General features: G+C 54.2%; 1 protein-coding gene across 1 annotated transcript in view; it reads right to left on the bottom strand.

Moving 5' to 3' along the window:
* OAF (out at first homolog) overlaps positions 1-27,324 on the bottom strand; it is a 201,174-nt gene that overhangs the window by 12,302 nt on the left and 161,548 nt on the right. The gene's annotated exons all lie outside the window — the stretch shown is intronic.

Raw genomic sequence — 27,324 nt, 5'->3', positions numbered from 1 at the left:
GCAAAAAGACAGGAGGACCCCAGCAGGGGCTGGAAGGAAGAGTGCCACGAGGTTAGCGCGCACAAATAACCCTTGGAAAGCTTCCAGCCAAAGGGCCGCGCTCTTTGCCCAGCTCAAATCTGGGATCAGCTTCCCCATGGCAATGGGGTTACCCCAGGTCCATCACCTCCCAACCAAGCCCCCAGAACTCGAGCACAGCGTGGTCCTGGGTCTGTTCTGGAGGACAAAGGGAGGTGAGTGAGGCTACAGTCCCTGCAGAGCCACAGGAACACGCTCCTGGCCACAGGCATCAGCAGTGCCTACTGCATACCTGGACCTCAGGGTGCAAGAGGTAATTTAGGGCCGTCCTTCCCTGGCTTGGAGTAAGGGGTATCATTTTTATCTCCTGGTACCTCCCAGAGGGAAGGAAATCAGAAAGCAGACTGCCTCAGAGGGCTCTTCCCAAGGCTGAGCACTTTGCCAGGAACTCCGTAGTCCTGCAGATCGCAATTTGACCAAGGCACAACTGAACCTTGACTCTTGGAATGAGGATCCGATCCCAGCTCCAAAACGAATGGGCACAGACAAGAAATACCAGGGGGTGGGGAGGGGAACCAAAACACTGGCATGCAACAGTCAGAGAAAGAGAGCAGAGAGCAGAAAATTTACCAAGGAATGGAGGAGAGGAGAAACGCTGCTTTGCTGGGATTTAAAACAACTGAACGGTGGTGTTTGAAGGGACAGACACCATCACTCACATCCCAGGAAGGGATGTTTGGGCAGGTTAGCAGGGGTTGGAGAATTACTGGCCATGAGGGGCAGCTGGAGAAGAGGAAGCACAGCTTTGGGACAAGTCTGAGTGACCAAACCGATTCTCCAGTGGTGTCAGCTTCTTCTACCTTTGCTAATATGGAACAGCTCTTCAGACACGTAAACAGCAATCTTCTCCCAGCTATAGGGAAGGAAACTGCCTGCCGGTTCAGTGCCCCCACGGCAGGAGCAGTTGCTGAGCCGCATATAGTTTTACTGAATGTTAATGATCTCGTTTCTGGTATGCGTGTGCTGCCGCCCTTTTTACTGGGAGGAAATTTCCATTAAAATACCTCAGCCATGCTTGAGAACGAGGGTAAGGAAAAATATGCTGTTAAAAGAAAGTGTTCTCCGCTGCACTTTGTTGTGAAGCTCCAGCAGGGCAGTGCGTGGGAGCAGGGGATTAGTTCGACACGGGGCTCGCCTCGGTGCCTTGGATGTATCCTTTGTCATCCCTGTGGAAAACCACTAATATCTGGCCAGGCTGCAAATCTTCATTCCCTCTTCCTCACCTCAAAACTTGGTTTACAGCCCAGCGTCACGCCAGCACCTTGGAAAACCAGGGAGGGAGCCGTGCCCACTAAGATCTGGACTCTTGCTGCAGAAGCTGAGAGCCTCAGCAGGCAGGGGGAAAACAGAAGCGGGGAGCGTGAGAAGTCCTCCAGCATCCCACATCGGGCTCTGGGGGCAAACTGCTGGCGAGAGCCCTGCCTGCACCCCATGCAAATTCACCAGGCGAACGAAAACGTTTGCTGCCACCCTGTCTTCACCACTTACCACCCACCTGGTGCTGAGCTGGGTGAGGTATAAACACCCGCAGCACCTTCTCCCGTTCCAGGAATGCACCTGCCCTGTCCCTCGCCCCACACGCAACACAGCTTTCCTTCCCTTAGCCCAAAATCAGACTGCTGCCACCACCTCCTGTGCACTTCAGGGTTTTTCTTGCCCTATTCCCCAAAACAGGAGCATTTAAGACCAAAGAGAATGAAGGTCCTTGCTGCTTCACCCCAATGTGAGTAAGCAGCCAATACTCCAGAGCCCATTAGCATCTGAAGTTCACCCTCCCATGGAGGAGAGAGCAATAATTATTGCTACTTTCTCATCAGCTTACAGTAAGGCTCTGCGGCCAGTTTTCTTATTACAAGCATGAAACCAAGATACTTAACGCACCACAACAACAGCACCAGCAATACATCAAAGAGCGAGGACGTTTGTTGTGAATGAGCCACTTATTCTGAGAAACAACCTCGGTAAGTCAGCGGGGAGCTGGGCACTGGGAAGAGCAGCTCGCCAGGGACTGCAGCCCTCACTTCAGAGGGGCGAGAGGCAGAGCTGTGGCCTCCCGTCCTCGTCTACAGACTGGCAGGGGTGCAGGGGTCCTGCCTGCGCCAGGAGGGCTGCAGGGGGCTCGCGCAGATGCAGCACCAAGCCTCCTTCAGGTCCCCCCAGCACCCCACTGCTGGGAAACAAGCCTGGTCACGGGGTTCCCCTCGCCCTGCTGAATCAGCAGCCACAGCGGCTCCCAGGAAGCACTCCCTCCTCCATATAACCTCCCTGCCTCTTCAGAAGGTTTCTTCTTCACCCTTCGAGGTTCTTTGCCTCTAGTACCACGCACTGTGTTGAGCAGGAATTCACAAGCAAGGAAGCAGCTGGGGAAGGCACACCTCCAGCTGCAGCACCCACAGGAGGTCTGGGCCATACCTAGCTGTTGGACCCTAAGGGCAGCACCAAGCCTTAGCAGCCCAGCCTTACCCCTGCACCCGCAGCCCTCTGCCCTGGCTCCAGAGCCCTGTTAGAGCTCCGACCCCACTCCCCAGCCCTTACCTGAGCTCCACAGCAGGCCCAACCACACCTGTCCCTCTTGCATCTGAGGCATTGAGCGGTGTCCTCGGCATCCCCTGGCCCCGGTCTGTCTTCCTGCCCTCACCTGGTGACACTGGGCTGAGCCAGTTGTCCCCAGCGAGCCTGCTGTGCTCACATCACCACGTGGGGGAAGGTGCTGCCTTATTCCCTCCAGCAGGGCAGCCCCACTCCAGTTGCTCAAAAGAGGACAGGGGGCCTGGGCCTGAGCTTAAATGGAGCTGGGGGGCCAGTGGGAAGCATGGGGCAAGGCCTAGGGGGTGCTCGTTAGGGCAATTAGGATCTGCTGGAGTGCTCAGGACCCATGCTGCTCTAAGGCCTTTCCAATCCAGAGCTCAAACAAAGCACTGATGTGATTTATTCAGCTGTGCATAAGGAACTGTACATTGCTCTGGTGGAGGAGATGGATGGAGCTGGCATCAAAGCTGCTGCATACACCTGTGGACAGGCCTTGCCATGGTCCTGGGGCCACGCACTTCTCTGGGAGCCTCTCCCAGCCCTGCAGTCCTCCCTGCAGCGCTTTCAGCAGGAAAAACGCTGCAGAGTTAGCTCATCTGTGCGCCTGCAAAGCTCAGCAGAAGCCAGTGAAATGTCCTGGTGCTGCAGCCCCAGTGCCCTGAGCAGGATGCTAACCCTGCGAGCACATCCCGACAGCCATCCAGCCTCTCCCAGCCTCCGCCGGGCAGCCTGCCTGTGGCTTACCAGGCTTTCCATCCCCTGCCCTGGCCTCATCAGGTTTATTTCCCTTGCTGGACTGAGCTGTGCGCACCCGCTGAGAGCCAGGCAGAGTATTTCTTGCAGCGCTCTGGCTGGCTGCTTGCGCAGACAGGGATCAGGAGAGCAAAAAGGCAAGGGGAAGGAAGAACAGGCTCTTGGTTGTGCTCCGAAAACCCACCCAGCCGTGCTCCAGAAGAGCCTGGGAGATCTCAGTTTTCAAAATGAAAACCAACCAAGCACAGGCTTTTGCTGCCTGTTCAGTCCCTGAGTTTCTCATCCCCTGTGCGCTGGTGTTAATTTCAACTAAAAGCGGTGTAACTGAGGTCAGGGATCCGACCCAAACGCTCTGCCTTGATCTATTTAATCTTCCATCCTTCGTTTTCATTTCCATGCCAAACTCCACTTTTAAAGATACATGAAAGAATCATCAGTGCTTTTTGAAGTGTTCAATCAGGGCAACTCTTTTTGGGGATGTGAACACATAAAAGTCAGCTTTTTTCTGTTGTTCCCAGCACCACAGCACTAACAGACCTCAGGGAGAGTTAGCTGGATTTTTTTTTACCCTCCCAATCCCCCAATTCAGCCAAATTTTTGACTAAATCCCAGCTACAGCTGGGACTATTACTGCAGACCTATGGCTTGGTCTGAAGCTCCGGGAAAGGGTTTGTAGCTTCACTGTTCAGTGGAGATCTTGCTGTTACAGAGGTGAATCAGGCCCCGAGTCATTTTTCGTTAATTAAGAGCTCCTCAGCCTCCCTTTGGGGTGTTCCCTGTTGGCCCCCCTGCATGCCCTCCTTTTCTCGGCAATTACATAAAGCTAGCTTCTCCACGGTGTTTATAAACAGCTTTACTGTCTTAAAACAATACCCAGCATCTTCTATCTCCAACCTGTTTTCCATCCCATTCTCTGCCCAGGGCAATTAAAAGGCTGAGGCGTACGGCAGCCGGGGCGTAATTAAATGAAAGGGGCCCAGTGGCAGAGCACGGGGAAGGCAGCGGCGTGCTCAGACCTCTGCAGCCAAGGCCTCGGATGCAGCCTCCCTTCCAGAGATGCCGATGGCCTGATTAGGTGCACGTTAATTGGGATACCGCGCTTGTTTATGCAGAGGCTGGGTGCAGCTGCAGGGAGGATGAGAGGCAGAGGGTGGGGGAGAGCAGTCGGGGAGGGGGGGAGGCAGGGGGCTTCTGCCCCGTTCCTGCTGGTGGATTCATGGAGAGTTACTGTGAAATGCCTGGAAAATCTCCCCGGTGGCCAAGACTGCCCCACAGTAGCAAAACTGCTTTGGAGAAGTGGGTTCGTGACTACACGTTGGCTCTGCAGAAAGCTCCTCTTGGTCTGGGCCAAGCTACATCACCCTGGGGTAAAAGAGCAGGATGTCATACTTCTTGTGGGTCAGCCCTTCTCTTGCACTGGAGGTTTGGGCAGGCAGCCCTTTTGGTCCCAAATTTACTCCTAAAGAGTCGAATTCAGCTCCCTTCAGTGTTTCATGGGGTAACCGGGGGGGCGGGCTGCGTGCGCCTTGCTCCCGCTCCAGCCGTTTTCTGTCCCGCTCGTGCAAACTCCGCCGCTTCCCCTAACATCTGGATTCAACTACCAAACAAGAGGCTTTCTGTAACACATTCCTCGCCTCCCTCACTGCTGTATGCCTCACGGGCTTTGTCCTGTTCACAGGGGGAGTGAAAACAAAGAGGATGGGCTGGGGTGAAGCGGTAGGTGACCAGGCAGATCGCTCTGCTGCTGGCAGGTATCTCCCATGGCCAAGCCCCCAAAGCTGCAGCAGTATGAGTGCTTCATCTCTTTTAATACGATTTTTAATCCTCTTTTAATACTTTTTTTGGACACGTAGTAAGCACTGGGTTCTTGCTGTATTTTGGGCAAGAAGAGATTCAGGAGGTTGGTTTTGTCCATGAGACCCCCGGGCGCAGCCACCCTGCCGGGTGATGATGGCTGGGAAACCTCACAAAAATTAACTCCCATCAGCTCAGGCCCTCAGCGGGTTTAGAGATGGAGCTGGGTAAGGTCTGGGAGCAGAGGTCCACCATCCTGCCCTGCGACAGAGCCCCACATTGCTGGAAAGCAGCTGAAAATCCTACTGCGAGCATCTGAACCAGCAGCCCCCAGGGATGCCCACTGACCCTTCTCAGCCAGAGGTCAGCTTTCGCCCCGAAGCATGTGGATTTAGAGCCCTTCCAGCTGATTTCTTCCACTGATGTGATCAGAGCTGGGCGGAATCACAAAGCCAGGTCCTCGGGGGCTGTTTGGGGGAAGAGCAGCTTAAGGGAAAGCTGCTGCTGCCCTCCTGCTGCGGTGCTGGCCGGGGTGCCGAGGGGCTGGCACGGGAATTTCATGTTCTGAAACAGGAAAGTGCAGAAGGAAATGGTGTTGCTCTTTCAGCACCCAGTTTCTTCTTGATTAGGGCACTTTGGGAGAGGGAAAACCCAGCTTGGAGCCCACATCGCCCAAACGGAGGCTGCTCCTGCAGCTGGGAGAGTCCCGGTCCACTGCCATGCTGGGAAAGGGCGCTCAGCTTCGTGTGATGGGGGTGTTCAGAGCAGGAAAGGAAGGGACAGAAACAGCATGTCACCAGCTGGACTCTCACTGGTTTCTCTAAGAAATCCAGTTAGTGAAATCTCCACTACAGTCATGTTGGTGCCATCTTGGAAGAGGCTAATTTCGATCATTTACATCAGCACAATTTATGCTGGAATAATCCCAGTGGAAACTGGGAGGGATGGGGGATGGAAGCATGACTGGTGGTGAGCTCTTGCTTAATATATCTAACTGGGACACTGACCAAAGTCCTGGTAAAACAACGCCGGTGTTGAGTTAAGCAATACCCTTTGAAACAAAAAAGGATGCAAATCTCCTATGCAAGACAAGCCTAGTAAAAGAGATATTATAAATCTAAGAGAAGCCCTCAAAGTCTAAAGGGATATAAATCTAATTAAAGTGATATAAATCTAACTGAAGAAATACACTGTAAATCCAGCCAGAATGATATCCATCTCGGGAAAGTAATGCAAATGCACTAGAAACACCATAAATAAAATCAAAGCAACATACAAGATGTAATGGAAGCAGCGTGAAAACTAAATCAAGTGATATAAATATAACCGAGTGATATAAAACTAATTAAAGTGATTTATAAAATGGACATTTGGAAAAGAATCACGGCGCACAAAAGATGTGAAATAGTTGGAGAAAGGACCGGGACGGGTTTATGAGCAGGGAAAACACCTGCAGCTACAAAGAACAAACCAAGGTTAATTAGGCGCGGTGCTCCGGGGCAATCTGCAGTTGCAGACGGGGTCAGGGAAGCTGCTCCTTGAGTACAGCCCCGAGCCACAGCCGCTCCTGGCTCACGGCGTGCGGCTGGCAGGAGGGCAAAACTGGGGGAGCTCGTATAGGGCAAGCGTAAGGCGGCGAGGATAAAGCCAGAGCTGCTCGGGGGGAGCCCCAGGGGCCCCCAGCCCCAGGTTCTGGGGACGGTTGGTGTCCCGGTGCAGGAGGGGTTGAGGGATTTGGGGGATGCTCGGCTGAGCAGGAGCTCGTGGGAATGTGCCTAATCCCTGCACGGCTGAGCGCGCTCGCCCGACGCTATGGGGCCTGACGCAGCAATGCTGGCCGGGGGCTCAGAGCCACGTTTCGGGGCGGCTCAAAGAGATCTGAATCAATCAGAGGTTTTATTTCTTCTTTTTTTTCCATCAGTTTTTCCATTTAAACCTTTTTTTCTATACGGCGAAGACAGAAAATGAAGTATCTGGGGGATTTTTTCCCCTCCAGTTATGAGCAGCGAACACCTCCCCCCTCTTTCGCCTCCCAGATTGAAAGGCAAAACTGTCCCAAATCTGCGCTTGCAGGGGGAGGCAGTGGTTAATATTTCTCTCTTAAACTGGAAAAATCTGGTTGGTAGTTTCCATTTTCATCCACACTTTCACATAAAATAAATTCCTGAGGAGCTTTTGGTTTTCATTTAAGCGATTTAATAATTGACCTAATATGACCACAATGCAAATAAATAATAAGGCTGCTGCTGGTCTTTGGAAAAAAATCAATTTCAGAAAACAGACCTGCTCAAAATTCTGTCTTCCTCTGGCTAAAAGAAAACACTTTTTCATATCATTCTGAATAATAAAATGTCCTCGGTTGAGCTTTACAGTTGAGCTTTTCCCTTTCAATCTTATTCCAAAGCAAAGTGCCATATGTTTTATGCTTAGGATCTCAGAATTTTCTCATGCTTGAAAGTCATTTGGCATTGGAGCATCTGCAGTGGTCTGAATTTCATTTTTTCCAGAGTAAAGTGAAATATCTATTTTGTGGAAACTTGCTAAAAAGCAGCCCCCCCCAAACCTCAGCAATCTAGGTTAGAAATCAGCCTGGAGGGAAATGCAAATATTTTTCTTGCAGATTTAGCTGGAAACGTTTCCCGTGCTTTCCTGGAACGTTAATGCAAAATTAGGCAGTTTGTTGGATTGGAGGGCCCACTGAACCAAATAGCTTAAAAAAAAAAAAAAAAGAAAAAAAAAAAAAAAAAGCAACAGGCTGACTGAAAGGTCTATTCACTTCCTCTGTGGACAGATGCCCTGCATTTTGTGTCACCTAATCTTACGTGGCCTTAAAGCTCATTGGAAATAGCCTTTATGTAAACGTCTCAGCAAAGCCATGCGGGGGTTTAGCCGTGGGATCAGCCTGAAACTGGGCTCACCAGCTGGGGCTGGGCAGGGCAGTGACCCGACAGGCTCACCGCCGTCGTGGGGTGCCTCCACCGAAACCTCACCTCCTGGGTTTTGGGGCGGAGGAGGTGGGCGGATATTCGGCACCCCCAAAACTCAAGGCTGATGCAGCCCAAGGGGGATGGAATGAAATGAGATGGAAAAAAAAAAAAAAAAAAAAGAAGAAGAAGAAGAAAAAAGGGCACAAAACCCCCACCCCGTGCTGTCACTAAAACTTTTTTGGTGGCTTCTCCAGGCCACGCTGCTCCCCTCGGAGCTGCCCAAAGCCGAGCTGGGAGCATCCCCTGCTCGATCTCCCGAGCTGGCCTCACCACCTGACCACAGCCCTCGACTAACGCCTGTTGTAAATCTCTGCTGGGCGCTGCCATCAGGCTGGAAATGATGGAAAAAAAAATCCCCCCCGAGCCAGCTCCTGCCCCCAAAGGCTGCTGCTGCTTCGGCTCCGGGTGCCCGCATCCCCAGCGGGGGGCTCGTGGCGCAGCCCACCCGGCCTCGGCCCCGTCTCGAGGTCCCGGTGTCCCCGCGGGCAGGGAGGTGGCGGCAGGCCAAGGGACGATCTGTTCCTCGTCGAGGTCATCCTGCAGCTCGCTGCTGATGTGGTGTTCGGGGGCTGGAGCAGAGAAGAAAAAAAAATCTTCTCCTCCTTGCCTGGCCTCGGTTCCAGGGCTCCTGGGGGGGGGGCTGATAACAAAGCGTGAGAAGCGCGAGGCCAGCAGAGGAAACCCAACTCTTCCAGGTAACCCTCTGCACCGTCCCCTGTCCTGCCCCCAGCTCCCGGACCCGTGGCCAAGAGCCGCGGCATCTCACCGGCTGGGCACGCGGCCAGGGAGCTGAGGAATATTTTCCTTCTCCCTCCTCAGGCTTTCCAAGGGCCCTTTTCTTTTCTGGTCTGTCCCCAGTCACTTCAGACAAGAGGCTTTCCCCCCGTGCCGCTGGCTCCCCTTCCCCGCGGAGCTGCTGTGTCATTTTAATGACCCAGCTTTATTAAGTGCAGCTGCCGCTTCCAGGCGGTTTCTCGGATTCTGGTGAAAAATCACAGCTGGCTGAGAGTTTCCTGTTGCTCTGCCTCCCCCCCCCGCCAGCCCCCCTAAGGAGGTGGGGGGAGCAGCAGTGCGAGAGCTGGGAAGCCTTCGGAGCTGGCGAGTTTTTGTCTTCCCTCCGGTGCGTCAAAGCGAGATGCTTCTGCCTGCCCTGCGCCACGTGGGAGAGATCAGCAGCACCTTTGGGGACGCTGCCTGTTCCCAAACCCCTCCCTCACCAAAGAGCTGGGATCTGAGTCTCTGATACCCCAAAATCTGAAAAGATTTGGCTCCAGCAGTTACTCCGTGATGTCCCTTTCGGTCCTGCTGCGGTGTAAATCCCAAGTTCATCCTATTCAATAATCCTTCGTGGTAGCAGGGTGGCGTGAAGGAAAACAGAAAGGCAGAGCTGGGAAGCCCAGAAATCCCCCTTTTTTTTTGCCCAGGGCACTGTGGCACGAAGCTCAGAGCTTTTCGAAGGACAAAACCCGATATTGGGCAGCCCGTGAGCCACTGAGAGTGCCAGGCCCGCGAGGATCCATCACACTGCTCGTGGGACATTGCTGCGGGGAGGTCTGCAGCCCCGAATCAATGGGGCTGCCCCAGCGCCGCAGGAGGGATCTCATTCTGTTCCCTTCCCAGCTCTTGGGGCAGGATTGCAAGAGAAAGAAGATCCTCGCCTGGCACGGAGCCACAGCGGGGTCGGGGCAGTCTCGTCTGTATCAGGGAGAGACGAGATGCCTTTTGCTCGAGATAAGAGGCGCTAGGGCCAGCGGGAGGCCGGCGGGGCCGGCGCTGTGCGGGGCTCGTGGAGCACATCCTGTACCCGGAGGGATGTGCACAGGGGCCCCGTGCCCTGCCGGCCTGCTCAGAGAAGGTTTTATGCTGCAGGGGGCTGGATTGGCAGGGAAAGCTGCCCCCCCCCCCCGGGATGCTGAGCAGGTTTGTGGCACCACCGGCAGCAAAGTTAGGGGTGCGGAAAAATAAATCTTGCTTCGTCCCTGCAGCTGCCCGCGGACCAGCTGGGGTCTGCCCCAGGAAGCCGAGGCTGGGGGTTTCCCTTATCCTGACCCAAAGCCGTTCCCAAACACAGGCCCGGCTGTACCAGGAGGTGAGGGATGACCCCTGCTCCCCCTCTCCACAACCCACCCACCCCCCCAGTTTATGATTTACAGCCCCTGGAGCGCAGAGGCTGGTACGCGCACGTCGGCTGCTGCCTGCTAATCGCAGCTGAGGACGGGGCCGGGGGAGGCGGCAGGCGTGGGGGGATAAATTCCCCTTCCCTGGTACGAAGGGAAGAGACGCAGACAGCCGCTGGCTGAGTCAGCGTGGGGTCAGCAGGGTGAGGCCGGGCAGGCTCCCATTCCCCCAGCAATCGGCTTCCAGCTGGAGCCTCTCCCCTCCCGGCACAGCCCCTGGCACAGGACCGCGTGTGCAAGGGGAGCCAGCTTAGCCCTTCGCCTTCCTCTCTTCCTCCGCAGCCTTAGCCGAAGCCCTTCCCCGCAATCACGTGGCGAACGTGGCTCCGTTTCAAGGGACAAAGTGCAGGAGTTTCTCATTAACGGAGAAGGAAAGCTGCCTGCTGCGAGCCAGCTGCAGGAGCTGCTGGAGGAGGGAGAAGGAGCACTGCGGGGGGAGAAGGGGGCACGAGAGGAACCCAGGCGGGCACAGCCACCTCGAGACCCTGCCCCGAGAGCCCTGAGCCTTGGGGTGATGCCCCTGCACTCCACCAAGCCCCAGACATGGCACGGGGCAGAGAGAGGAGCTGCTTCTGCTCCTCAGCTCCCCAAACCCTTGGGGGACCCCAGCTGCAATGACCCTGAGTGCAGCTAACGCCCAGCAAAACCCCTCCGGTCTCACAACGTCCGTCTGGGGCTTCCTTCCCCTGCCCGGACACCTGCAGCACATCCCCGTGTGGGAGCAGGAAGGGCTTTGCCTTCCCCGGGGTGCTTTGGAGCAGGGAACCCGACCCGGAGGAAGAGCGGGAGAAAGGGAAGTGGCTGCTGCCGTGTTTACAGCTCCCCCTGTTAACTCCCCCCCCCGAGAAAAAACGAGAAGAAACTGAGATTTGATTTCCCTGAGGCAGCTCTCAGAGAAATTACCCGGCATTCAAAGGAAAAGGCCTTTTTTTTTTTTTTCCCCCACCTACGGACTTGGCTGCAAAACCAGCCTCTCGCTCTACGAGAGGAAAAAACCCCATATTGTTAGCGAGAGCCCACTGATGCCGAACAGACGGCCCCGCGTGGGCCACGGCAGGGGGCAGGAGCGATACGGGGAGGGAATAAAGCGGTCCTTTATCTGGGGCTGGGTGCCTGGGCTGGGGGCGAGGCAAGGCTGGGGAGGTCAGGGTGCTGGAAAAGGGGGGGGGCCTGGGGAGGGAGGAGAGGCTGATGAGATGGACGGGTGGCGCTGGGTGGCACTTGCAGGGCAGAGGGTTTTTTTGTTCAGCTTCTCACCGGCGGGGTCATCGCCTTGCGCGTGGCTTTTCCCCACCGCAGGGAAAAAGAGGAGGTGGTGGGAGCGACCGTGCTCCTTCCGCAGCAGATTTCTGGGCACTGGAAATGAAAATGGGGCAGAGATGGGGATGGACACGGTGCTGGGAAACTGGGTGTGCGGGACAGGGGATACAGCACGGGGCGGAGGGGAAGCGCTGACTTCGGGTACAGCAGGAGCACGGTTCTCCTTCCACCGTGCTGGCTCAGCACCAGGGAGGTTTCTCCGGGGAACTGCGTGTGTTTGTGACTGCTTAGGGCGAAGTGAAACGGGCGGCTTTCCTCTCGCCCCCCGCACACGTTCACTCGCTGCCTCTTTTATGCTGCAAACTAATCCAAGCCGAGCGCCGACCTGCCAGCAGCTGCTGCAGCCTCCCCTCCCCAAGGAACATTGCAGGAAGCAGGCAACCAGCCCTGGGCTGTCCTCCCTCTGCTTTCCCCCAGGAAAAGGTGGTGGTGTGGGCCAGCGGGGCACCCTGGTCCCTTCCCACCTCCTGGTGGGACCTCTTGTTGCGGGTGAAGGGCAGGTTGCAAGAGACAAAGCCCCGATCCTATTGCCATGGCGATGTTAATTCAAGCTGAGTTCAAAGGAAATTGTTCCAGCTCAAGCTAACCAGGCTGGCAGGAAAGCCCGCTGTCAGCTGAAAGAGGCCAGCACCTCGTAAAAGGGGAAGGGAGGTGGGGTCAGCAAGAGGGGGCTCCGTTCAAAACAGCTCCAAACACACCCAGACCCATTCCCTGCCTTCGTGCACAGCCTCCCCCCGGACCAAATCCCAGCAAAGCAAAAGAGCAGAAGGTCCCGAGCAAGGAACCAGCAAACGCAGCAAGGAGGGGAGCCCTGACGCTGGTGGCAGAGCCCCTGCCACCTGTCCCGGTGCCACGAGCGTCAAACGCACGTGTGCCGAACCAGCACCTCGCTCCTGCGGCCACAGGGCGCGGGGAGGGCAGGGCAGCGAAGGGCGATCCGGCTCGAGCTTGTCGCTGAAGTCGTTCGGGTTTTTATATGCAGCACTTCCAGGCTTTTGGGGAAGCATTGCTTTTGGCGTAATGATTAATCCCGATGGTGAGACTCGTTGGCTGCTGTAAAACTGCGTGTTTGTGCCCCATGCTTCAGGAGTGCTTTGGCTCTGAGAGCTGGGGGTGAATGCTCACAGCCTCTGAGGGCGGCAGGGACTGACCTGGTCGTCGTTTGGCATTGTCGGAGGGCATAAGAGTCAGGAAAGAGCATCTGGAGAGGAGGCAGGCGTGCTCTTCCCTGCAAAACCATCCTTAAACTGACACCGTCGTAGGGCTGGGGGGAGGCAGAGGCTGTGGTCTGGGGCAGACAGGGGAGAGCGCAGGGCTGCAGTGCCCTGCAGGGGCACTTTGAACCTGATTTCCCCCAAATCGGAGACATTTCCCCCAAATCAGGAAAATAAAAGTTTTCTCTCCCTTTCTCTAAACTTTTTCTCTCCTCTTTTCATGCCTTCTCCTCTCCCGCCACCTCTCCCTGCCCTCCTCCCGTGGCTGCCGGAGCACGGGGCTCCCGGCCGGCTCTGCAACGTGCTCGGGCACGAGGAAAGTAAGGAAAAGGGGAAGGACAGACTCGGGTTACTGCGAGCTGTTGGGGCAGCGAGAGAGCGAGCAAGGAAGCGGAGGAGGCAGCCCCGAGTGTGCTGCAGTCAGAAAGCATCGGCGCTTCTCGGAAGCCTCCTCCTCCAGGAGCAGGAGGGGATCTGACACAGTCGCCCTAGGAGAAGCCGTGAAACCATGTGCTCCCTTCCTGGAAAGAGCTCGAGCTTCACCCTGGAGCAAGCTAGAGGGTGTTGTTTTTTTTTTTTCTCAGCATCCATCTAGAAGTTGAGTCATCTTAGGAAAGAAAAACAACTAGTTCATCCGAGGTGGCCACGGAGCAGTTCGTTTCCCATCTACAGGCACCCTTCACACATCTTGCTCTCAAAGTTTCCTCTGACACCCCGCTGAGGATGCGTTAGCATTTCTGTACTCAGCTAGGCTAACCTCTCCCCACCCCCTTTCCAAAACATAGGCATGAAATTGGGTCTCTGGTCCCATGGCTGTGCTGAGATGACGCAGACTTGCCAGAAATCCCGGTGAAAGATCTGTGATTTCCTCCACTCTGCCTCTACCAGGGGGCAGAAGGTATTTCCCTACACCCCCGACAAAACAACGAGCTCTTAATTTCATTTCTGCCAGGAACTTGGCAATTTTCTCCTCGATACCCTTGCCTTCACTTGCCCTACGTTTAGCCTCGTTTTCCCATTAATAAGTCCTTCCAAGGCAATATTTAAACTTGCCTCAATCTCTACCCCGCGCTGATTGCAGAGCATCACCCTTTCTTCCTCCCTTGCTCACTCCTTTTGTTCTGCACCTGAAGAACTTCGGGCCGGTCGTTTTAATGCCCACAGTGGGATTACTCATCTGGCTTTTGACAGCCTCGTTTATTCCTCCACACGCCGACCTCTGAGCTGCTGCCTTCTCTGCTGACCTGGCCTGTTTCTACATCCCTCGCAGGCATCCTGGTTGCTGCCAGCATCCCTTTGAGGTGGTTACGCAGCTAGCTGGAACTGGAAACCTCCCGGGGAAGGTTCTCCCTGCCCCCACACCTCTCACCCATTTTCGACTTTGCTTTTTTTTGACTTTGAAAAATCGCAAGCCTCTCTGAGCTCCCAAGTCCAGTTTTCATTCCTGTGGATTTCCCTCAGTCAACAAAGATTTGCCTATTTGAAACCAAGAGCCTTATTTGAAGGCTTTGTTTGTCTTTCCATTTCATGTTAATTGAATTAGCAGCTAATCTCTGAATCCAAGGTTGCTTTCTCAGAACTGTGCCCTCACCGTTTATCTAAATCCAGTCCTGGGGAACCTTTCCTCACAAGTTCGGGGAACGCTGGTGAAGAAATCCACCCACCGCCACATGCCAGAATATTCCCTACAGTTATTAGTGACCTCGGTTTGGCGTGCTGAATGAGAGTCTTTCACTTCCTAAGTCCTAACGCACTTTCTCAATCTGTGTCAGGTAATAATTGTTGCAGGACTCCGTCCATGTCCCAGCCTGACCCCAAAAACCCACAGCACAGCCCCCTCGAGATGCCAGGATGAGCCCATGTTCCTTCCCCTACTGACCTTAACCCTAATAGACTCATCTTATGATGTGTCAAGACTTGGAGGGCTCTCCCTGTAAAGCTCCGCGTTGTCTCTACCTGCAGGGAGCTGTGCTTTCAGAACTCATCTCCGAGCGAAGTTTCCAGCTAGCCTGCTGTTTCTGCACATCTCATCCCAGGCAGACGTTGCACGGCGTGGTGCAACACATCCTCTGCCTGGAAAGCAAGGCACGCTGCGAAAGGTGATGAAATGCAGTTCCCTGAACTAGGGCTCCACCGAAATCAGGGTTCAGCACAGAGTGGACAAGGCTTTACCTTCTCTTTCCTTCCTCCAGCCCCCAAAATGGAGTAAAAAGCAAGGGGCTATGCTTAGATTGTAGTTCCTATTAAATCTTGGTGCTAGTCATAGTGAGGACAACTGCCAGATATCTCAGTGCAAAGGGCTAGTGTGGGCACAGGGCAATAGTACAAGGCAGGCCATGCACTGGCGCCATGCTCTGATGCATCACAGGGGTCACACAAACTAGCTTCAGTTTTATTACATCATCTCTGCAAAAAGAAACTAAGCAGAGCAATCAATGCAGGGCATCAAGGGGGTTTTCTTTTCTCCCTTTAATCTGCATTTGAGTTCCTCTCTACAAACCCTCCCCTTCGTCTCCTGATGCTCCTGCCCTCCTCCGTGATCCTTAAAGCATTACTTCAGCCTGCTAAGGTGGGCGTCAGGCCAGGCTGCTGAGCGAGGCTGCTGGCTGAGCTTAGCACTGGCTGCGTCAGGAGGAGCCCCGCTGGCTGAGCACACCGTCTGTGGCCATATCTGGGGTTATTTACACGCAGAAGGGAAGGGGAAATAAATCTTTGTGAAATACGAGCTGGGAGAAAAGAGGGAGACCCAGACAGAGCCGGGTGGGAAGGAGCCCATCCGAGAAAGGCAGCCCAGCACAAGCTGCAGCAGGAATTAGCAGAGCTGGGAGAGCTGAAAGCAAGCTGCAAGGGTCTGCAGCAAAGCCTGTAACGGGAGAAGGAATTGGACAGCCTTCTGCAATCGGCGCACGGAAGCTCTGCTACCAGCTGGGAGACTAATTTAGTTTCTGTTTTCTTCCCTTCTCAGCCTCCCTATCCCTCTGAATGGAAGGACAGCAGTGCGGCCAAGCTGCGTGGCGCTCAGCTCCTGGCAGACTGTGCCGGCTCCGACGGGGCAGGCTGGGTCGCAGCAAGCATCGGGGGAGGCTGCAGGGGCTTTCTTCGGCTGTGCCGGGGCTGAAATGCTGAAAAGCAGCACAGGAAGCACTCGAGATCCCCGGCAGGTCCCGGCCTGCCTGCATCCAGCTGCATTACCTGTTGCGAACCAGAGCAGCCTGAGGACTGCTCTAAGCCCCGCAGCAGCCGTGGCAGGTAATGAAAGTGGAGACGGGCAGGGGCTGAAGCTGGCAAGAGCTCTCGCTCTGCTATTTTCCTCTGCTCTGACCGGAGCCCAGCAGCAGCACTGCGATTCTCTCAGCCACGGCAGTACCCATCTCCTCCCAGCACAGCCCGTGTCAGCATCCTGATGCACTCGTGGAGGTGCCCCCTTTGGAATAAGCTGTAAAACCATCTGCCTGACAGCCTGGACTGGGAAAGTTCCCCTGGCAGCTCCTGCCGGAGCGTTATCTTCCTCCCTCAGCCAAATTCCAGGTTAGAAACCGAACAAAGCAGCGGCGGTGAGCTGCCAGTATTTTAATGAGCAGCTCTCAGACACCTTCCTACCTCTGCCTGTGATGAAATTCCGCAGAGCAGGTGCACGCGGGTGCTCCCAGAAAGGGAGCTGTATTTACCTCGCACTTGTTCAAACAGCAGCAGTTACAGAAATCCTCTCTCATAACCATCACTCAAGCAGGGAAGTGGCTTATTTGGCAAGGAAATTGTCATCGAGTGCAGTTTGCTGGCGATGTTTACACTGTGTTTCTGAGGGTATAATGAGTGTGCTGATAAGATAGTGCGGGGGGGACTCGCTGGCTCCAGCGAGGGGGAATATGCTGATGGGGAAGCCGCTAGCTGGGTTCTGCAAGGTCTTTGGGAAATACCCTGCTGACACCCGACAGAGGCAACAGCGTTTACTCTTGAGCATTATTTTTGGGACACTTAAGGAAAAGGTCTTCTAAGGAGAGAAAAAACAAGGCTGGGAGAGCTGGGATTTTCAGGAATAAACCTAACTTCCCCATCCCATCATCTGGGGCTTCCCAGCAGGAAGGAGGACCCTGTCAGCCCCTGGCTACCCGCTGCAAATAATCACGCAGGGAGTCACCTGGCCAGCCCTGCTTGGGACCCCGGGGGGCAGACAGGGGCTCGGGGTGCAGGACGGAAAGGTATTTTTGCTCCTTCTGTGCTGGGCGAGCTCAGCATCTCCCTGTGCTGCCCGCACGTCGCTGGCAGGGGATGCATTTAACTTCCTAGCAGAGCTCACACGGGCTGGGAAGATGAATCCTGCAAAGCTCCAGCCTCATCCTCTGCTTTCCATAGGGGCACAGGAAAAACCCTTTCTCCTCTTCCCACCAGCACCCCCAGGGATGGACGCAGCCAGGCGTGCGCCCCACAGCCAAAGCTGGGGGCTCAGCACCATGTCCCCCCCCGTGCAGCCCCCGGGGGAGCAGAGCTCTGCCTCGGGGCAAGGTGGTGAGGAAGGGGGCGCCCGTCCTGTCCCGGGGGTTTTGCCCAAACCCCCACGTTTCTGGAGCCCCTGGATTCCCCGCGGGGCCCCCGACACCCGTGTGCGGCCCACGGAGGACACCTAGCGGCCGGAGAGCCCTGCCACGGGGATGCTGCCCTGCCTGCAGAGATGCTCGCCTTGCCTTGGAGATGCTCGCCCTGCTGTGGAGATGCTCGCCCTGCCGCAGAGATGCTCACCTTGCCTTGGAGATGCTCGCCCTGCCTGCAGAGATGCTCGCCCTGCCATGGAGATGCTCGCCCCCTCGCCCCCCAGGAGCTCACCCGTCCCCAGCTCCCTCGCCTTGCCTCCCGTGCTCGCACACAAACCCCAGTCCTGGGGGATCCCACAGGATGGAGCAGGGACAAGGGGGCTCTCATTCCACATCTGGGAGGTTATTGTACTGGCCAGCCAGGGGTTCCCTTACACTGAGCACTTCCCACTGTCAGGATGCTCAGAGAGCCCTGCTCTATTTAAAAAAAAAAAAAAAAAAAAAGTCACCAAAAGTGCACTGGGAGGGACCTCCCCGGTCACAGTTTTCATTTCCCCTTGCTGCTTGAGCAAGGTGGGAGCACCGCACGCCCGGGAAGAGCCGGGTGCCCAAATCCCTTGGGGTAAGAGACGTGGGATCCCCCCGGTGATGCCCCTCAGACCGGGTCATGGCCACCCTGTCACAGGCCATCAGCTCTTCCCACGGTGCAGGGCAGCACACGCTCTCCTTGGACACACAAAGGATGCCCGGTGTGTGTGTGCCCACACTGCACAACCGCCCCTCTCCCCTCCCTGCGGCCCTGCAGCCGCGGGAGAGGTACAAACGTGGGTGAGGGCAGCTCCTTCCCTCTCCCACATTGATGGAGGTGGCCCTGGGTGGCAACCTGTTCCCCTGACGTGGGGAATCTCGCCCCAAATCACTGCCCCTGCCAGCCCAGAGAGCAGGATCGTCGCGGGGAGAAGGGCAGGGAGCACGAGGCACGGGCAAGCGTCGCCTTCCCTGCGCCAGGAGAGCTGCAGCTCCCCTGGGCCCGCCGCTTTCTCACCCAACCTTCCTCCACCCCCTCGGCTTTCCTTCCTGGGTGCCAGCCAGCCCCGTGACGCTCCGCTGGGCTGCGTTTGGACTTGACGGAGCCTTAAAGTGAAATGCAATTAATGTAATGAAGACCAGCAGCCAGCGCACGCACGGAGCCAGGCGGAGCAGCAGGGACGGCTCCCGGCGTTGCCCAAGCTCCAGGTGCTCCCTGCCCGTGCACGACCAGCAGCGGCTCTGCTCCCTTCTCCCCTCCCCGGCACTCCTGCGGCCCGCGGAGCTGCAGTGCCAGCCGTCTGGGAATCTCCCCCATCATTTTCTCCTCTTTCACAACCGTACCACCAAGGAGGAGACCAGGCTCCTCCTGGGTACCGGAGAGGCAGGCTCGGGCTCTGCCAGGAGGCAGCGAGGTGGGGAGGCAGGAATGCAAGAGCTTTTGGGCCCTCTGGCTGCTGGGCACCTTCCAAAGCTCACAGGCAGCTGCAGGAGAGTTTCCCAAGCCGGCTGCCCCCCCTGCTCTGCACGGCAAGCAGTCACAGCCACCCAGCTGGGTGGCACACGGGGAGCTTGGTAGGTGCCTGGCTGGAGGCTGTGCCCCTTGCTGCCACTGCCAATGTCCCGTGTGCCACCCTGTGCCTCGTCACGGGCATTTAGCTGACCACGGAGAGCTGCTGACACGGTGACACAGCTGCCACCAAGTCCGGAGGAGAGCTCCTTGTGCTAGCCACACAGAAAGCCCTGCCCTGGGGTGAGAGGATGGGATGGGCAGGCAGGTATCCATGAGCAAGGGTGCAGGGGGTGGCCATGGCCCATGTGTGGCACCAATTCTGTCCTCTGGCTCTGAGTTCGGTCCTGCTGGGGGGTTTCTTGAGCTGGAGAAGCCTTCAGAGGTTTGCTTCTTCTGCCACTGGGCCATGCAGGAGTGAAGCAAAGAGGCCTCAGTGGGGCTGGGAGGAAGGTGGGAGCTGGTTGCAGGCAGGACTGTTATGGGATTGAGGATGCGAGGGACCCTTTGGGCTGCTCACAGCACCAAGGATGGAGCCAGAGAGAGACAGGAGCTAGGACACAGAGCTGGGATAGCAGGGGAACGTGGGGAGGATGAGCAGAGGTGGGGGCTGAGCTCCTGCCATTTAGCAGTAGGGCTTGGAAGGAGACGTAAACAGGTGCTGAAGGACCATGAGCTCAGTGCCGGTGATGTAAGAGCTACCACGATCAGCCTGTCCCCAGATCCTTTCCAAGGCAAACATCAGACATTTTCCAACAGGCACTGCTCGCCCTGGATGCCAAATTTCACTCCCTTTTGTGCAAGCTGGGGCTGGTGTTTGGATTGCAGATCCCTTCCCAAGCCCCAAACACCGGGCAGCCCCTGCCACGAGTAGCCAAGGGAGCGAGCTGTGTCAAGGGCTGCCTGCCCCCTGCTCCCATTCCCACCCAACGCAGCCAAACCACCAAAACACAGCCTCTGTGCTGCTGCCGGGGGAAGAGCAGCCTCGCCGGCCTCCCCAGCAGCTTGCTGACCCTGCTGTTTTCCCCTGGAGAAGGGGACGGCGTGACGCAGCCCTTTCCCAGGCGGCTGCCACCACCCTAAAACCAGAGGGTGGGATTCGGCTGCCGAGGGATACTGCTGACCAAGGACAAGCAAGTCCGGGCACGGCACGCAGCAGTGTGCTGCCGATGAGTAAGAGTGGCGATGCTCAGCCTCCTCGAGGTCTGGGTCTGACCCTCGCCCTGCCTTGGCTCCTGCCGGGTTATCCCGTATTTTTTGGCATTGAGCAAGTCACGCTCAGGCCCCAGGCTCACCCTAATATCTAGATTTTATACTTCTCTCTCAGCATTGTTCAGCCCTTTCTCCTTCTTCCTGCTCTCCTCAGCATTGTCCCTCTTCTTTGCCTCTCCCCCTCCAGCTCTCATTTCTCTTTTTCTGCCCTGCCATTTCCCTGTTTTTAAAGAGGAAGGGAAGGGGGGAGTAACCCAAGACACGCACGCACACACGCTGGATGTTTGCCGTGCTCAGTCACTCGGTGAATAAGCGCCCTTGTTCCAGCATGTTTTCCCATCTAACTTCCCAGGGGCTTTTCAGCACGAGAGCTCCTCTGAATGCCCAGACACGAGAGCCAAGCTCGCCGCCTCTTCTTGCGTGTGGTGGCCTCGTTACTCACGCTTCCCTCCGTCCTGCGCTCAGATTTCCAGGAACCCCAGCGATGACACAGACCGGGGCCACCCCCGGCCTCCCCCAAAGGCTCCCTGGAGGCTGGGGAGGCCGGCTGGGGCAGCCTCCTGCCCCTTTAGCCCTGCTGGGTCTCACAAACCTCCGTGGATAATTGCCCCAGGTTCCTCTGCCCTCTAGGCACCGAGGGGAGGCAGGTCTCGGGGGGCTGAGCCTTCAGCGGAGACGTGAGGCTCAAGACACTGAGGCTCTTGCAGGAGGTGAGGAGAGATTTGGGGGAGAAAAAGCTTGTTTTTAGCCTGGAAGTCGCTGATCCCACAAGGCCCTGAGCTCGCTGCCACCCCCAGCCCCTCACACGGACCATCAACAAGCACAGCGCGAGCAGAGGAAGCAGCTCCAGGGCAGGAATTGCCCCGTCCTGCTCTCCATCCCCTGCTAGGCTGCCTGGGGACCACGCACACCAGGTCACCTCGGGAGGGACGGAGCCGTGGTTTCTGTCTCCAGGGCAGGCCAGGGCAAGGAGAGCTCCTTCTTGCAGGGCTCTCTGTGCTGCCCGTGCTAGGACCAGCCATGGCCTGGAGGGAAGCTTGCTCAATGTTGCCAAATACAGAAGATTTCAGAGTATTTAGCGTGTTTGGGAAACTACTAATAACTCTCTGCCCTTTTCCTTGTCTGGCTGTCCTTGCTCTGCCCTTCTTCACCCAGCCACGTTTCTCCTCTTTCTCTCCACCTGTCTCCTCCGGGCTCGGTGTCAGGAGTCCCATCAGTCCCCAGTCCCTTCACTTGTCAAATCTCTCCCATCACAACAAAGTTCTTACAGCAGTGCCCACAACCCCTTCCCAGCCTGGGATCCTGTGTTCTGACCGTACCAGGAATCCCTTCATTGGCTCACTTACTGCGGTCGTATCTCATGGACCACTAAAATAGGCTCTGGAGGGGAAACGTGATTTTAAGCAGTGGGAGAGGGACAAAGATATTTCTGTTTGGGGATTTCCAGTCCCTGTTTTTGGACGGCTAGAAAGCTGAAGTTTTTCAGCTTTGGCAGGCTTTCATTTCCTGAAGCATACAATGGAGACGGCACTCCCCTGCCTTGCAGAGTCTGAGGCAGGGCATTTTTTGCTGGGATCCAAATCCACAGAGAATTAGAGCTGACAAAATAATTCCCAGTGCTGGGGACAATTGGCAAATTCTGCTAAAGGTTATCACTGCTAAGCATCAGAGAAACATGAGCATCAGAGAAAGAACAACATCTGCATAGAAGAGCACAGAAAGAGCTCCTGGGGGCTATTGACCCGTGCTAGCACCTACACCCCATGACCAAATCTTTTTTCTTGGAAGGACTGGTACAATCTATTGTACATATCCAGATATGAAGAAATGCCATTCTGCCTGCAAATCAAGGAATGTTTTGTTATTATTATCAAATCATATGAATTGCCACTTTTACATGTATAGTATCTACGTCTTCTAGCATGCTTTGTTCCGTAAGATCCCATAGCCCTCTAGAAGAGCATCCACAGGTTGAAGCAAGACAGGGAACAGAATCCCAACCTCCCAAGTCCATGAAATCACATCTGCATGGTTACTGAACCTGCCTTAAAAACTGCCAGCGACCCCACTCTGAAGAGGCCAAGAGAGAATACACCAGCCTCCAGGAGAAGGCAAGGAGCTCCAGTGGTCCTTGCCAATCGACCTGTGAAACAGTCCTTCCCAATCCCAAATCTGGAGATTGTGTTTTAGTGCTGAGCAGGCACCTGAGAGGTGTGACCTGCTCCACCCAACTTCCCCATCTCAGCTTGTGCCAATCTCCAGCGCATGAAAAGGAGGTGGAAAAGAAAACAAAAACTGAAAACCAATGACACAGAAACCAAGTTAATCATCAAAGAGGGAAAAAAAAAATCCTTCCTGGCCTCTACAGGCAACCAGCAAGCAGAAGCCTTGAAACACAGGCTTAATTAATTAATTAAAAACAATATGAACATGGTGCAACAAGTCCTGTAAGCACATTGAAGGCATATAGTATCATCCATCCACTGTTATGCAACGTGTTGATGACTGCAGCAAGCTCATCTCGAAGCCACTTTGGATCCTGGTGCCCAAGACTTTATTTCAAAGGCCATCCCTGCACTCTGCTCCTGTGATCTCTAGAAATCTCCTCATTCCAAACCTGCAGTTTTTTAATGAAAAAAATTTACCCTGTTGGCTCTCACACTGGCACTGCTCTTCAAGCCAGATTTCCTTCCTGAGCTGGGATTCCCTTTCCTGTCCTCCACATGAGTTTAATGCTGAGTAGTCGTTTTCCCTTCAGCCTTTTCAAAGACGAGACTCAGCACAACCACTAGAAAGGGGTCGTCCCTGCCAGCACCACGTATCCTCCACGTAATGCCCTCGTCCTGCCGCACACCCTGGCTCCTTGGTGAATCACCCCCCTGCCGCAGCTCGCCGAGTATCGCTGTTGCACAACGGCCACTCTGTCCCGCCTGTAACTCGTTCCAATAATTAAGATTCCCCATGGTCCAGCTCATAGCCTGCGGGCCTGATTTAAGCCCTGGGAAGCTTGTGTCTGGCCTGCCACCGAGGAGCTATTGAGGTGCTCGCACTGCCTCAAAAATCCAGGTCTTTGTATTTGAAGCCAGGTCCCGACCAGCTTCCCTGAGCTCTCATTTCAGCACGCCCCATAAGGTGATAACGCATCCCTCAAACGACTGGATCCTCCTAATTCACTTCTCCTTCCCTTCATCTCCTCATCAGACACGCACCGCTGACTATCGCATGTACTCTCACAAGTACCTGAGCTCACGCCGTATAAATGGAGTTTATCTCGTGTCAATCACGGCTCTGTGAATCTCTGCGGATCTGCTTTAAGCACACCTGCAGCGTCGTTATTTTCTCTTCATGCCAGGGTAGCTCTCTTGATCTATCTGGCTGCGTCGCTGACAATCAGATACCCGTGAAAGCAGCACGAAGCCCTGAACTCGTTCTGCCTGCTCTGCTGTTGCACCAGGAGCTGTTAATGCCTGGCCGGAGCTCGGAGGTGCCTGCACGCCTGATGGGTTGCTTCCCTGGGCTTTCCTGTAGCAGGGACAGCCGGCGTGCATCTCAGCACGGCGTTTGCTGAGCTGTGGGTTTATTTTATGAGAAGCAGGGAAAAAGGACCGAAGATGTGTAGGGGAGCAGGGAGCAGTGGGCAGAGCACAGAGCAGGCAGGTTCCCTGCTCCTAGCTCGGCCGGAGAACTGGGACCAGTGAATCACGGGCTGGTTGATCTAATTCTCACCGACTCCCCATGACTTCATCTGACACTGGTGTTTGCAGCTCTGCTCTGGAGCCTGTCTAAAGGAGCGCCCCGGGGTTGGCTTAACTGTTTCTCTTCTATTTTGTTTGAAAGGGACCCAATTTTTTCACTTTCTCACTCCTGGGGAGGTTTTTTTTTAGGTACCTGCTCGTGGCGATTGTTGTGCAGCACACTGCACAGCAGAAACACTTCAGTACAAGCAACAAAATACACGAGTTTACCTGTGTATATACAGTGAAAAAATGAAGCTGAAAACAAGAACAAAAGCATCAGGGAATACAAAAAAAAATCAAGGATTTAGGGATCACAGTTATGAAAAATAACAAGAGGAGAATAAGCAAGCAAAAGGCTGCAGAGCAATCTCAGAACAAATATTTAATTTTCCCTGAAAAATTTCGGCCAGTTTGACAGTACATGCCTCAGTTTCCCTAATTGCTACATGGGGTTAGCAACCCAGACCTATTTTGCAAAGGTGTTGTCAAGTTTAATTTGTGAACCTTTGAAAAACGCTCCGAGTTTTTCAGATGAAAGGCACTGCAGATGCCAAACGTGGGTGGATGCTCTGAGTCAGAGGCACAGACATGGGCATATTGTGTGATCGGCCTGACGCAGTGCACCAGATAGGAGACAGTTGTCCTCTGCAGGAAATGGAGGGATGGTCGGTGCAAAAATCATAGCTGGTGCTTACACAAGTGTGAACTCATGCTAGAGAAATCAGGAGCCACCCTCCAGGGAGGTGCAAAGATACAGCCTGCAATAAAGAGAAGTCCGGTCTTTACTTTGACTTCCAAATTGCCTGAAATAAATGTGTGTGTGCAAGCCTCCTAAACACGGCTGAGAACTGAAGCACAGATTGTCTGACAAACTGCCCTCTAACCAGGAGCCTGCCCTGTAACCCCAACAGCCCTCCCGAGCTCCCCTGGCAGAACCGGCCAGCATGATGATGCTTTTGAACACCGATAAATCTGTGCACCTCAAGTTCCAGGCAGGTGTGAACAGCTGAATTCCCAACACAAACCAGAAATAACAAGTGGGAGGTGGGCCCCGTCTGCAAGCGATTTTTTGCCATGAAAATAAATAACAAGCAGACACAAGGAGGTGTAATGAGTTGCAGAGAGGTGATGGGGAAAGAGTGGGCTTGGCCTCTGGCGCCGCAGCCAAGCTGCAGTCCCAGGACGCGTGGCAGCCGTGGTGATGCATTAAAGCTCTCCTTGGTCACACATGGGCCTGCCATGGTTTCGCAGGTATTTACGAGCAGGACGTGCCCAAGGCACTAATGCCAGGCCTGTGGGATGGTGTGAGCGTAAGCTGAGGTTGAGCAGGGACCAGTGAAAGTGGCGTTATGCAGACGTGCCTGGCAGCAGCGGGGAATGCTCCCTGTGTACACGGAGGGACAGCCTCGCTTGTTTTCTGCAGATTTGAGGGAAATTCAGGCCAGAAAACCAGCAAACAGGTTGCTCTTAAAGAAACCCACTTTGCATTTGGCTCCATTATCCTGCACAAGTGCATCTGCACATGACTTCCCTCTGGCACGGCGAATTTAGGCTGAGAATCCTCAAAACTACGAAGCAAGGACAGATGCCACCCAAGCTACCTAAAAGCCAGCCCAGAACCAGAGGTCGTATGGAAGCACGGACTGCCACGAGTGCCTACAACAGTTCCAGCTCTGATGGGAGCAGCAATAGAGGACAGACATCCCAACGTCGGACAGCTCAGGCATGGCCATGCTTTGCTCTCCTGCAACAAACAGAGGAGCTAAAGCCATGGCTGGCATCAGGGCAGAGCCCTAACCCGAGGGACTGGTGGGTGCCAGGCTTCTGTGAGCCTCTGCACGGACACGGCAATCAATAACCAACCTCGTCCTGAGCCCAGTTACTCCTGAGTCCGCCTGGGAGAGCTGCATTAAACTCATTTACTTTGCATGTGCATTGGTAAAACTGCGACGAAAAAAAAATCAGTCCTTAAGCTTTTGTCTGCCTTATGAAGTCCAGAATCTTAACAAAGAGTCAGAACAACTAGAGAGACCAAGGCACTCCTTTTCCAAGTCAGATCTCTTCATATAGATATATTTTTTTTTTGTTTCCTAAGTATTAATGGTGGCTTGGAAAAGCTCTGCTGAGCCTTTTCTGTACACGTGAGAACAGGCGCCTCCACCCTCCAGTATTTTTAATTACTTGGAGATCTCCAGGACTGTTGATGTTATAAAGATCAGCTCAGCCTGGGAAGCCAAGAGGAAAGAAATACGTATGTATGCATGTGCCAGCCAATCTCTTCCTTTTATGAGCATTGTTTTGAAAAAGTAGCATTGCCCTTTCCTATACCAGCAAATGGTTTCTGAGTCAAGAAAGACTATGTTCTCATTGAAAAAAACCTGTCCATTAGACATGACTGCAAAAGGGGGGCCTTTCCCATCAACTATTACCCCAAAACAATAGTGTACACTAAATTATTCCTCATGCAGAGTGAGCCATAACTACTGCCATAGCAGGCGGCAAGAGGGGCTGACTCCATGGGCCAGCATTTGAAATGCAACTCAGCTGAAGGCCTCCTTTTTTCTCTCTCTCTTTTTCTCTCATTTTTGCATAGACAAAGTCCTTATAAACCATATCTATAAGACTGGTGCTTCCTGGGTATCTCATTCTCATATCAGATCCAAAATGTATGCTGTTCCTGTTTTGGGCTGCACTTCTATTTCCTCCACACCTAAAAAAAGGGCTGCAAAGCACAGACCTAGATCCTTCCTCTACTGCTTAGAGCACTTCTAGCAGGGGGGCTGCTACAGATTTCTGATGAGAAATTATTGCAGGGTAAAAATCACATTCTCCAGCAGTAACACCATTCCATTCTGGAAAAAAAAAATGGAATTAAGCACAAATCTTAAGCACGGTTAATTTACAGCCTGGGTGTTAATCTCAGAGCAATCTCACTGAAGTTCAGAGCATAATCTATGTTACATTGATATGAAATGAGTGTAGGGTCCACCTCCTTCTTTTGAAGTTAATGGAATTCAGCAGTGCTGATAAAGAGCCTTTTTCTTCTGAAATCTGTGATTCCGGTTGGCTGAATACGAACCATTATGGGGTGTGGACTTTTTTTTTTTTTTAATGAAAGGAACATTTCATGAGCTTTGAAATGATTTTGCTGTATCTCCCATCCAATGTACCCTCTTTTTGCCAGTCAAAGAGGTGAAAAATGAAGGGAAAGGCAAAAGAAGAAAAAAAGTAAAACCACCTAAGTTGCCTTATCTGAATATATTTGTTTTGGGCAAGAAGTTTAGCATTTTCCAGGAATACAGCTAATGGAGAGAGAAAGACTTACTTTAAAAACTCTTCTGCGTTTCTTTTTTTCTTGCATGAAATATTTTGGCCATCTAGCTGTAGAACGTTTCATTTTCCAGGTATTTGTCTCTCAGTTCAGTGGACATTTATGGGAAGAGCTGCAGAAGACACA

This window comes from Anser brachyrhynchus, assembly GCF_964034855.1.
Source record: "Anser brachyrhynchus genome assembly, chromosome: 25".
Lineage (NCBI taxonomy): Eukaryota > Metazoa > Chordata > Aves > Anseriformes > Anatidae > Anser > Anser brachyrhynchus.
This window is presented reverse-complemented; position numbering and strand designations above follow the sequence as displayed.